We start from the raw sequence: 12,649 nt of genomic DNA, 5'->3' as shown, positions 1-12,649 counted from the left end.
GCTATTGGAATACAGAAGTTATGAAGCTATTAGAATACAGAAGTTATGGCAGATGCTTCCAGAGGAGATAGTAAAATCACTATTTAAAGAATCATTAGACACTCATTCATTTTTAAGATAGGATTTAAGAAAAATAATGAGATATATCTTATGGTAGTGCTGAGCTATGAGCTAAATGACCCAGGAGAGGTCTCTCTCCAAACTCAGGAGATTCTGTTTATACATTAGAATCCATCTGCTGGAATGGAAATTAAATCCAATAAGCATTCTCCTTGGAAAAACATTGCTTTATATTAGCAATGGTCTGTTTGTTCTTCTCTTTCTTTTCATCCCTTCCAAATTAAAAATAGACTCAGACCTATTTCAAAAGTAATTTTCTTGATATTAACCCCTAAAAACAGGATTCATACCTAACTTCCCAAGAATGGCAAATAGGCTTTAACGTGGTAGGGATTTTCTGAACTTTGTGTTGAAAAATATTGTGAAGCTGTATTCAGAAAGCTGTGTCTGATTAGCAATGCCTGCCTTGTGAAGGAAGGAGGGATTAGAGCATACTTACCAGGTGTTTGCTACTCCTGCTGTATAACAACACAAGGAGTAGTTACCATTAAAATCAATAAAAAGGTGACCTAATATTTTAATATCCTGAGGCATATATGATCTCACAGGTATCAATGAGATTTGGTGCATGGTATAATGGACTCCTTCCAAGAATATGGAAACAAGGGGCTAGTTATTGTTCAAAAGAAAAATATCCAGTAGAAGAGGAAGACATAATATTGGTACACTAATAATAGATAAACTTTTTTGCAAATCCACTAGCTAGCTTAAGGTTGAAACCCTCAGGAAAACATTTAGCTATGATTTCAAGGAGAGAGGAAATAGAAATAAAATTGTTGTGGTCATATACCATGCTGCTTGGCCTAATGGAGACAGAAATAATATTCTAATATTGAGTACAAAACTGATTTTATAGGCATAGAGCTGAACTGTAATTGTCATCCATTTCCAGAGTCATCTTGTTAACCCCAAAGTTAGGTTGCCTAAATCTTAGCTAGAACTTTGACACCTTGCAATGCTTAATAACTTTGATTTCTTTTGATAGTCAAACCTACTCAACTGCCTAATAGCATTCAGGGGACAGAAGGCAAATCTTTCTGGTAATAGCACTTTGGTTTCCTGAAGAACTCTCATGGGAGTAAACCACCACATCCCTGCTCTACCATCTAAAGTTGTGGAGATATGCCATGTGGTTCTGTTGACTTTGGTAATGTGAAAGACCCCAGGACAGGGCATACATTTCCCCAGCCTCCTTTATGCTTTACTTGAGATGAGTCAAAGGGGTGTGGGTATGTGGTAGATGGGGATGAGTTATGGCAGGGGGATATGAGGGGATATTGTCTGACCTATTGGGCTCAAAGATTTATCAAATGAATAAAATACTTGAATGAGTAAGTGAATTTTTGGGAACTACCTTACATAGTGGGAGGAAAGTGCCTGCTGGCCTGGGGAAAACAGATAAAGCAAGCCAGAAAACTAGAAGTAGGTCATAAGTGCTTTCTTACTCTGCTACCCTTAATCCTCCTCCTAAGGCAGGAAAACTGTAATAGCTTTGCATAGGAGGCTTGTCTGTCCATGGGAGAATCACAACACAGGAAGGTTAACCTTTAAATTAGCAGGAGGAAGTTTATACAGGACTAATGAAATTTGGCAACACTTAATCTGGGAGTTCTCTAGCATGCACAGTAAAAAAATAAGAGGGGCATGCAGAAGATCATTAAAGTATACAGTTTGTTCTAACTTTGAATTGGGGCTTGGACAAATAGACTTTTTCTCTTTAACAATATAATTGCATGTTGGGAAATAAACATCTAGTTTAGATAAATATCTAAACTCTGGATCCTTTAACACATATATTGGAGGAAACAATTGTGCTTAGTTTTAATGAACAGAAATGAATTTGAAATTGTTTCTGAGTAAAAGTTTGATTTTATTTTCAATTTAATCTTCTCTGAATTATTTATTTTGGATTTTAAGCTATGCTGTTACTGTGACTTTTAAAGAAAGAGAGTTTGGTGGTGTCTGACCATATAAGTAAATTAGTCCTACAAAGGCTGTATAAAATTGGCTAAGTTCAGGCTTTATTTAAAAAGTAAACATGATGGGACTTTTGGTCTTACTAGCCATATCTTATTTATTGACCTAGGGGCAAATATCACAGGTGTTATCACTTAAGATATGTGCAACTTTTCTATATGACTATTATACTTTATATAAAATATATTTTAATAAATAAAAAGCACCTTTGCAGAGGATATACAGTCTTGGGAATGAGTGGTGTTTAGAATCCTGTAGCAGAACAAGTTCTGCCTTAGCAAACAGCAATTTTGATTTACAATTACTACTTGGAAAATGCTTCTGGCTTTTATTTTTCATCAACTTCAATTACTTATAAACAAGATATTGTTAATTATGAGATTAAATAAGTAACTTAATCTCACCGATATCATTCTACCTGAAATAACTCACTTTCTACTAGGTGAAGTTATGTGAACTTAAAAGACATTCTCATCTACAACTTACCCATTATCATGGATTACTGTCCTTTCAGAAAACTTCATATCACAGAGGCAGCATATTTTGAACCTAATGCACTTCTATATAACTTGTTACATTGCTTAATTCAATCTATGATTGGCACATGGACAGAAACATTTAATTCATTCTGTGCTCTTGGACCCAGAATGAAACTGAGTTTTCTCAGGAATTCAGAAAACTAAGACTTTACAAAATGTGTGTTTTCATGTTTAATTAGGAAAATATGAAATTATGTTATTTGGAGTTGAGAACAAATTTTCATAGAATTCAGAATACCTGGATATTGTGCCCTGGCCAGGTATCTCAGTTGGTTAGAACATTGTCCTGATACACCAAGGTTGTGGGTTTGATCCTGGGTCAGGGCGCATATAAGAAGCAACCAATGAATGCATAAATGAGTAGAACAACAAATCAATGTGTCTCTCTCTCTCTCTCTCTCTCTCTCTCTCTCTCTCTCTCTCTCTTAAAAAAAACCCACCACAGAATATCTGTATATTCTACAAGTCAGGTGTACGTGCTGGAAAATTAAAGCCCTCTGGGAGCTCTCATGCACTGATGGATGGGAATTGGTGAATAAGGACTCCAGCTCTCAAGCCTTTCAGTTAAGATAACTGTAATGTGCAAGTCTGCATCAAAGGTCAGCAAGTTTCCTTCGGATTCCACAGTGGTATCTTGCTGGAAAATTCTCCCTTTATCACTTTCCTTATCTTCCCTGTCTTGTTCCCCCATTCACCTAACAGTGTTTCTCAGAATCACCTCCCAAATAAATTACTTGCATTTGGATACTTTTTTGAGGTCTGCTTTTGGGGGTAGCAAAACTAAGACACCCAGTTTGTCTGATTAATAACTGAATTGAACATTCATTGCTTTGGTATCATGAGGACACCCAGAGAGATCCTGGAAATCTTAAGGGTAAAGTCAATAAAAGGCTCTTTTCATTATATTCTCAGACTGAGAGTGCAGTGGGTTAAATATATAATCTTTACCATTCTAGTCTTCTGACTTGAACCCAAGTAAAACTAAGAGTATTAATACCTGTAATGAGCCCAACGCAGCAATTTCATCTTGGATCGATTGCTCTCAAAACCTCATACTGGGCTTATCAGCAGTGAGGACATCAAAGTGCTTCACAGCAGCAAGTGTTGGTGAGTCAGAGTCAACCAAGTCATGTAACAGTCCACAGGGATCCTGGGGCAGTGGGTGTGATGATAACCATGCAGCAATCTCTGTCTCCATGGGGATTTATGAAATGGATTTTCTTCCCAAAACTCCCTGAAAATAACCAAATGACTAGATTAATTCTTGCTCAGGAAGAGCAGTTGAGTAGAGAGGGCATTCATTTTTTGGTCCCATTGCACTCATTTTATGCAGTAATTTCTTTCTTTGCAAATTGAAAAAAAAAGCTTTCCTCACCCTGTTCCATGCTGTTCCAGATGGCTGTACCTGCTCAACCTGGCAGGTGCATGCCTGTTGGCAGTGAGGCTGTTAATTTACTAAGTCCAGCATTTTCAGCTCGTCAAACACAAATGAAGCAATGTACATTCTTTTATTAATGACAGGCATCTCTAATAAAAAGATAGGGCATGACATGTGAACTATAAGGAAATTATAAAGTCATATTCTGCTCTAAAGTGTTAGGGATTTGTGTGTTGTCTTAAAATTGATTAACATAGATCGATTTCCTCTAGTCCTACTTGGTATACAACATACAACAAAAAAAAATTTGAAACTTAAAAGGAAAAAAGCTGATATACTAGAACTAGCTTTGGGGTGTTTATAAGTTCTCACAAAATCCTTCAAAAATGGCATAGGATATATGTCAGGAGGATGTTTCAGCAGCTACTATGTAGTAAGGTGACTTGAATTATTTATAAAGATGACAGAAAGACAAAAAAAGGTTCAAGTCGTACTTCAGATGATACCGTGTGATTACGGAATACAGGGCAACAAGAGTGACTGCCATCCAGCCTGGAATACTGCTAGCAGAGATAAGATTCCATTTTCTTGTCACCTGTTTTTTTTTTTTTTTTTTGAAAAAAAAAAATCATTTTCAATATATTGGTAAAAAGGGAAGTTACAGGAGGTATCATGGCTCACCCAAACAAAACATGAATCTAGATGTCCTGAAAAATTAACAATTGAAAATAAAATATTGTCTAATTATAAAAGAAGTATGGGTTATATAGAATATTTACTAAATGCAAAAAAGGTAAAGAATAAAAAATAATATCATAAGGTAATAATTACCACTATTTGTGTGTATCTCCAAAATTGACATCATACTACATTTACTATTTATGAATTAATTTTTTTACCTTAAAAACATAGTGTGGGAATTTCCCTGTGTTGAAGAGTTCTACTTCAACATTAATTTGATGGCTGTATAGAATTCCATTCTAAGGACATAGCATTTGTAACAGTCAGTACCTAGTCAGGCAAATGAAAACCAACCTATGGGAGAAACCAAGATGGTGACATAGGTAAACACCTGAACTTGCTGCCTCGCACATCCACTTCAAAACTACAACTAAAAGACAAAACAGACATCATCAAGAACCACAGGAAGGCTGGCTGAGTGGAAATTCTATAACTAGAAGGAAAGAGAAAAGCACACTGAGACTCACAGGAGGTGCGGAAGGCAGAGGTACAGAGGCGCGCGTGCGGAGAGGGCTGGCAACTGAGTACACAGCTGGCTTTTTCAAGCCAGAAGGAGACACAAGCTCCGCACTACTCTGAACTCCAGTTTCAGGCGAGACTCTGGGGACCCAGACTCATACGGGGAGAAACTGGACTGTCTGGCATAGGGCAGAACTCGAGGGCGGCTTTCTCTCAGAGGTGCTTGCAGCGATTACCGTGGGACACTGAGACCCAGGGGCCTCTTAGGGCAGGACTGACGGGAAGCCATTGCTGTTTGCTCTGCCCTGAGACTCCGTCCACCCAAGCTGTGTACAGAGGCTTTTGCATATGAATGGCCTGGTCCCTTGAATTCTAAACTTACCTATCAAACTGCAGCTGAGTCAGAGAGACCCAGAACATCCAAAAGAAGGCCCAAGGCCCCACAGCAGCTTGCATTGCTTCACAGCTGGGCATCATCTGGGCACCTCCAAAACCCAAACAAAGAAGAGGAATCTGCAGATCTCTCTGTAGCTCCGCCTGGGTGGCCTCAGGCAGAGGCTAAATTAGCATCTCCTTGGAGATCCAAGAATCAGTGTACCCAGGGGTCAGAATAGGACCATCCAGATTACAACTCCTCAGATCCATAAGGGACACACTCAGGGGGCAGACTCAGTGAGCACCAAAGCCCCACTGAAGCAAGTCTTGCCCCATAAGGGTTTCTCCAGCACAGAAGTTCTCCCATCGTAGACACAGCTGATCCTCACAGCCAGTTGGCCTGGAGGTCAATTCCTCCCAGTGATACCAACAACAATCAAGGCTTAACTACAACAAGACTGTGCACACAGCCCACAAAGGGGTGCACCAAGATTGTCCACCTCAGGTAACTGGGGAGGCTGAGCCACTGGGCCCTATAGGACACCTAGCACACAAAGCCACTCTATCAACTCAGGGAAGCAGCCAAAATGTGGAGACAAAAAAACAGATCACAAATGAAAGAAATGGAGGAAAGCAAATGACTGGATATAGAGTTCAAAACCACGGTTATAAGGTTTTTCAAGAATTTTCTAGAAAAGGCCAATAAATTTAGTGAGACCCTCGAGGATATGAAAAAGGACCAACTAGAAATTAAGCATACACTGACTGAAATAAAAAATAATATACAGAGATCCAACAGCAGACTAGAGGATAGCAAGAATCAAGTCAAAGATTTGAAATACAAAGAAGCAAAAAACACCCAACCAGAAAATCAAAAAGAAAAAAAGAATCCAAAAATATGAAGATAGTGTAAGGAGACTCTGGGACAACTTCAAGCATACCAACATCTGAATTATTGGGGTGCCAGCAGAAGAGAGAGAGCAAGATACTTAAAACCTATTTGAAGAAATAATGACCAAAAACTTTCCCCACCTGGTGAAAGAAATAGACTTAAAAGTCCAGGAAGTGCAGAGAACCCCAAAAAAAGGAATCCAAAGAGGACCACACCAAGACACATAATTAAAATGCCAAGAGCAAAAGACAAAGAGAGAATATTAAAAGCAGCAAGAGAAAACAGTTACCTACAAGGGAGCACCCATAAGACTGTCAGCTAATTTCTCAACAGAAACTATGCAGGCCAGACGGGAATGGCAAGAAATATTCAAAGTGATGAATAGCAAGAACCTACACAAGATTACTCTACCCAGCAAAGCTATCATTCAGAATGGAAGGGCAGATAAAGAGCTTCACAGATAAGAAAAAGCTTAAGGAATTCATCACTGCCAAACCAGTATTATATGAAATGCTCAAAGGTATTCTTTAAGAAGAGGAAAAAGAAGAAAATAGTAAAGATAAAAATTATGAACAACAAATACATATCTATCAACAAGTGAACCTAAAAATAGTGAATAAAAAATCTGATGAACAGAATAATCTGGTGAATATAATAGAATCATGGGCATAGAAAGAGAGTGGAATGACAATCCTTGGGAGGAAAAGGTTATGGGGGGTGCGGGAAGAGACTGGACAAAAATCATACACCTATGGATGAGGACAGTGGCGCGGGGGGGGGGGGGGGTAATTGAATGAGGTGGGGTGGGGTGGGAACCGGGTGAAGGGGAGCTATGGGAGGAAAAAAGAGGAACAACTGTAATAATCTGAACAATAAAGATTAAAAAAAAAAAAAAGAAAACCAACCTATGCATTTAGTGCTGAAATGGACCTAATGCTAGTAATTTGCTACAAAGTTATAAAAAATACAATTTTAATCCTGCATACATTTCTGAATGCCAAGGTAAAAGTAATTTTGGGTGCTCAGGTAGAGATCCTGAAAGCACATAGTTATGTCAATAAATATAGAAATATAGATGAATAGACATATGCTCAAATTTCATCCAAGCACGTTCTCAAAACAGTTCAAAGTTTTCCTGCCTTTAGTCCTAAAACTTTAATATTTTAATTTTGGGGTAATTTTTATAAAATATTCTTATTTTCTTTTATAAATGTTACATAGAGATTCTGTGAAATAGAGTAAATATAAAAAAATCATCTATAACCCCATTATTCAGAGTTGCCAATGTGAAAATTTTCTATGATTTTTCTTCCAAATTTTTTTCTATATGTTCTAACATGGTTGAGACCATATTGCATATACATTTTCCTATTGTTTCATTTCTTAATATTATAATAAAATTCCTCTTTATAATTAAAAATTTCCTCATATATATACTTCTAATAAATGTAAACTAGTCCCTTGTTTGAATGTATTATATATTAGGGTTATGCATTTTAAAAGCTGTCCTCCAAGTTTTCTCACTGTTGCGAGGACTGTCTATTCTATTTCTGCAGTTTCTTTTATCTGTCCAAGAGGTTTTAATCCCAGCTAGATTATTAAGGAACTTTTAACAATACTTATTTCTGGGGCCCCACCACAGACTGAGTCAATCAGAATCTATGGGTGGAATGAAACCCTGATTTCCATATGTCTCCAAGCTCTCCATAGAACCTTTGTCCTTATTATTATTATATGTTATGAGTGTGTGCGAGTGTATGTGTGTGTGTGTGTGATAAAATACACATAACACAAAATTTACCACTTTAACCATTTTAAAGTGTAAAATTCAGTGGTATTAAGTACATTCATAACATTGTACAATCATCACCATTGTCTAGCTCCAGAATTTCTTTATCATCTCCAGAGGAAAACCCTTACCTGTTAAGTAGTCATTTCCCTTTCCCCTTTCCCTCAGGCTCAGGCAACATTTTTCTGCTTTCTGTCTCTGCCTGTTTTGAGTTTATATAAATGTAATAATGCAGTATGCGGTCTTTGTGTCTGTCTTCTTTCACTCAGTATAATGTTTCCAAGGTTCATCCACATTGTATCATGTGTCAGTACTTCATTCCCTTTTATGACTGAATAGTATTTTGTTGTATGGATATATCACATTTTGCTTTATCCATTCATCATCTGATAGACATTTTTAGGTTGTTTCCACCTTTAAATTATTATGACTAGTGCTACTTTGAACATTCATGTACAAGTTTTTGTTACAACACCTGTTTTCAGTTCTTTTGTGTATATACCTAGCAGTGGAATTGCGGGGTGATATGGCAGCTGTGGTTACATTTTGAAGAACTGGAGATCAGTGAATCTTAGACATGTATTAGTATCACAAAATGTGTGGCTTAAAACAACAGAAATTTATTATTTCACAGTTATGGAGGTGAGAAGTGTGAAATCAAAGTGTCTGCAGGGCCATGGTTCCTCTGAGATTGGGTAGAATCTTTCCTTGCTTCTTCTTAGCTTCTAGGGGTGATCTTGAATCCTTGGCATTTCTTGCATTGCAACTGCCTCATTCCATTCAGTCACATGTCATGCTCCCTGTGTGCCTCTGTGTCTCCTTGTGTCTCTTCTTCATTTAAGGATACCAGTCATATTGGATTAAGGGTCTACCCTGCTCAAGTATGACCTCATCTTGACTTAAATAATTACATCTGCCACAAGCCTATTTCCAAATAGGATAACATTCTGAGGTACTTGGGTTAGGACTTCAACTTGTGATTTTGGGCAACAATTCAGTTAATGACTAATGACAAATATGACTGTGCATTTGAATTCCCTAGGGATCTTGTAAATATAGGCTTGGGGTGTGGCCTAAGGTTCTGGTTTGCCCAAGAGCAAGGAAAATCCAAAGTGCAAGGAAACTCATCAGTCTTGAGAAAACTGGGATGTTTTGTCACCCTATTATAACCACAATTTGAGGAGTAAGGGTCTAGCCACCAGCTATGTTAATTTTCCCATTAACTCCATTACTGCATATTCATATTTACCTTTACATTTAAATAATTTATTTTTGCCAGAACAGTTCAAATTTTCAAGAATCTGAACCTAATATGTAGATACCCTAAAAATTCTCCAGAAAAACTCTGAAATGGGGTGTGAGTTGAGCTGATGGGCACCATCTATCATACATTCATTCACAAAATTATTTATGATGCTCAGTAATGTCCCTGTTTGGTTGAAAATTGCGATTTCTGACCCTTTTACAGAGTAAATATGATTGGGCAAGATTTTTAAAAAATTTTTTTTGATTATTTTCTTTTTTAATATTCAAAATTTTCTTCCATGAGACTGGAACGCATGATAGAAATGGCTCAACATCTTCACATGAAACACTTGGGTTCATTTTCATTCACAAGTTTTTCTAAAAACATCTACAATTTCATAATCCCACCACTTCCAACCATTGTCACAGATTTGATTGACTGTTAAACAGTAGTTACCAGCAAGAGCTGGAATGCTTTGTGTGAATTAGTAGTGTCTTAAAATTACCACCCAAGAGTATCATGATTATAAATCTCATTGTACACAGGAACCCCAAAGGTGACTGATGTCTGTACATAAACTCCCTGGTTATCATTGAGAGCTTGCAGAAATGCTTTTCTACTTGTTCATCTCACAGTATTTTTATTGTAGGGAATAGCACATGTTGACCTGACAATTTATTCACCACTGCTAATAGGCAAATATATATATTTATGCCTTATATATGTCTGATACTGATACTCTCTGATAATTATGTACAGAACACACTGAAAAAAAGATGGGTTGCTTGGAATCTACATCTCTTCTATTGAAGAGAGCTACTTTGAGGTTTTTTTGAACAGTTGTAAACAAAAGGAAAGAGATACACACAAACATATATCTATACACCTAGAGATATACATTGAATATTTCAATGTGGTATATATCTGATTACGTAGAGATACACACAAACACAGAGTAAGTGTCTACACTCACCCCTTCACACATACCCACATCCTTACATACAGCATGGGAATATACATGTTGTGAGTGTCCTTGGGAGTTCACTGGAGTTTGTATATTACCAAATGATGATGAAATACCTGATTTGTATTACTCCTGAGAAGATAATAGAAGGGAATGACAGTTCTGATGCACTTTGGATTGGCATAATCACGTAAACACTTTCATAATTAAGACTTATGAAAAGTTTCTAAACATAATCTAACAAAAAGATATCAAAACAATGTAGCAAGTTAAAAAAATAAAACAAAGTTTTTTATAATCCAAGTATAAACAAACATATAGGAAATGCATATTTGTCAGTAATTATTTTTAAAGTAGGGAAACACATACTTAAGAAAAACAGAATCATCTGACAAAACTTAAAACAAAAACAAAAACTAAAACTACTATCCAATGCATAATAATACATGCATTGCTTAAACTAGCAGAGGATAACCACATTGGAATTGCAAGGCTTATAGCAACTTCTACCAGAGAAAAATGACCATATATAGCAAGTGTGTTAAGTATGCAATTTATAAAAAAAATTACTATGACTGTTATTCACACTTCTGTAAAAAAGAATTTGCAATTTGCTGAGTATCTTATCCCTCAATATAATTAATCTGTGTAAAAATTACATATAAGCCAATAAACTTCAAGCACCATTTCAATCATTTAAACTTACTGTATTTATATTTCTTCTATTATCGAGGGAACAAATTATGTTGAAGGCTAAACTAAAATTAGGTTAGTATGGGCAAGACTTTTTGAAGCTAAGGGTACCCAATGAGCTTTTAGTCTTCAGTGTCCTTTTCCTACTGCTGTCTGAAAACTGTAAAGGGGGAGGAGACACTCCTTTCTGACATTGAGTTTAAGCCCATTGCAATTGGGAGTTTCCCTCAACTTGATTCCTATTAGGACCAGCTGAAGAACTTTAGAAACTGCTGAGCCTGTACCCCACACCAAATGACTCAGGCTACCTGAGATTGGATACAGGCAGTCATAGTTTTTTGTTTGTTTTTTAAGGCTCTCCAGATGAAGCAAATGAGCAACCAGAATTGGGAATCATTATGCAGGGTCTTCCTTTACAACAGAAACTTTGACAATCCTTTCCTAATCTTTTTTAACCAGTACTCATATTCCTCTCTACACCCCTCTAAACCCACATAATCTTTTGTAATGGTTGATCATTTCCTTATGCAGGTTCTCCTCTTCCTCATATTTGTGTCCTGTTTATACAATGACCTCACTGACCTGGGACCATGTACAACTCATTGGAGGCAATAATTACTCCTGCAACAACTGACCTTGGCAGGCTTTCCTCAAGCTTTATGGACTGTTTTTATCCTTTCACAAGAAATATCCTTAACATCACCCATGATTGAGTTAGCTTGTGATAGTGTTGCTACTTTGGCTGCAGAGCTGCTCAGGAATCAAGCTCAATCTCCCACAGAATCTGTACTGTGTGTTTCTCAACAAAGGAGCCACAGGAAATCTGGCTGCAATGTATGTTATTATTTTTATATAATTCATATGCCATAAAAGCCATCCTTTTAATATGTACAATTCAGTGGTTTTTAGTATATTCACACATATGTGCAACCATCACCACTAATTCCAGAACACTTTTGTCACTCCACAAAGAAAGCCCCTATTCATTAACAGTCACTCCTTATTCCTGGTGCCACACTGCCACCACTAATCTATTTCTGTCTCTGTGGATCTATTGTGTAGGTTGCCTATAAATGGATCACTTACTATGTGTTCTGTTGTGTCTAGCTGCTTTCACCTATCATATTTTCAAGGTTTGTACATGTTGTATCAGTACTTCATTCCTTTTTGTGGCCAAATAATTTTCCATTGTATGTATGCACTACATTATGTTTATTCATTCAGAATTGATGGACATTGGGGTTTTTACTGTTTTTTGGCTATGATAAATGGTACTGCTATGAACATTCACATACAAGCTTTTGTGTGAAGACGTTTTCATTTCTCTTGGGTATATATCTAGGAGTGGAATTGCTGGCTGATATGCTAACTCTGTGTTTAGTTTTTTGAGAAACTTCCTAATTGTTTTTGAGCATTATTATTTTTTTTTTACCTTGATACAGCTCTCTTTCCTGGTCTGTACTTGTTATGATGGCG

Source organism: Eptesicus fuscus, chromosome 1, assembly GCF_027574615.1.
Source record: "Eptesicus fuscus isolate TK198812 chromosome 1, DD_ASM_mEF_20220401, whole genome shotgun sequence".
Taxonomy (NCBI): Eukaryota; Metazoa; Chordata; class Mammalia; order Chiroptera; family Vespertilionidae; genus Eptesicus; species Eptesicus fuscus.
This window is presented reverse-complemented; position numbering follows the sequence as displayed.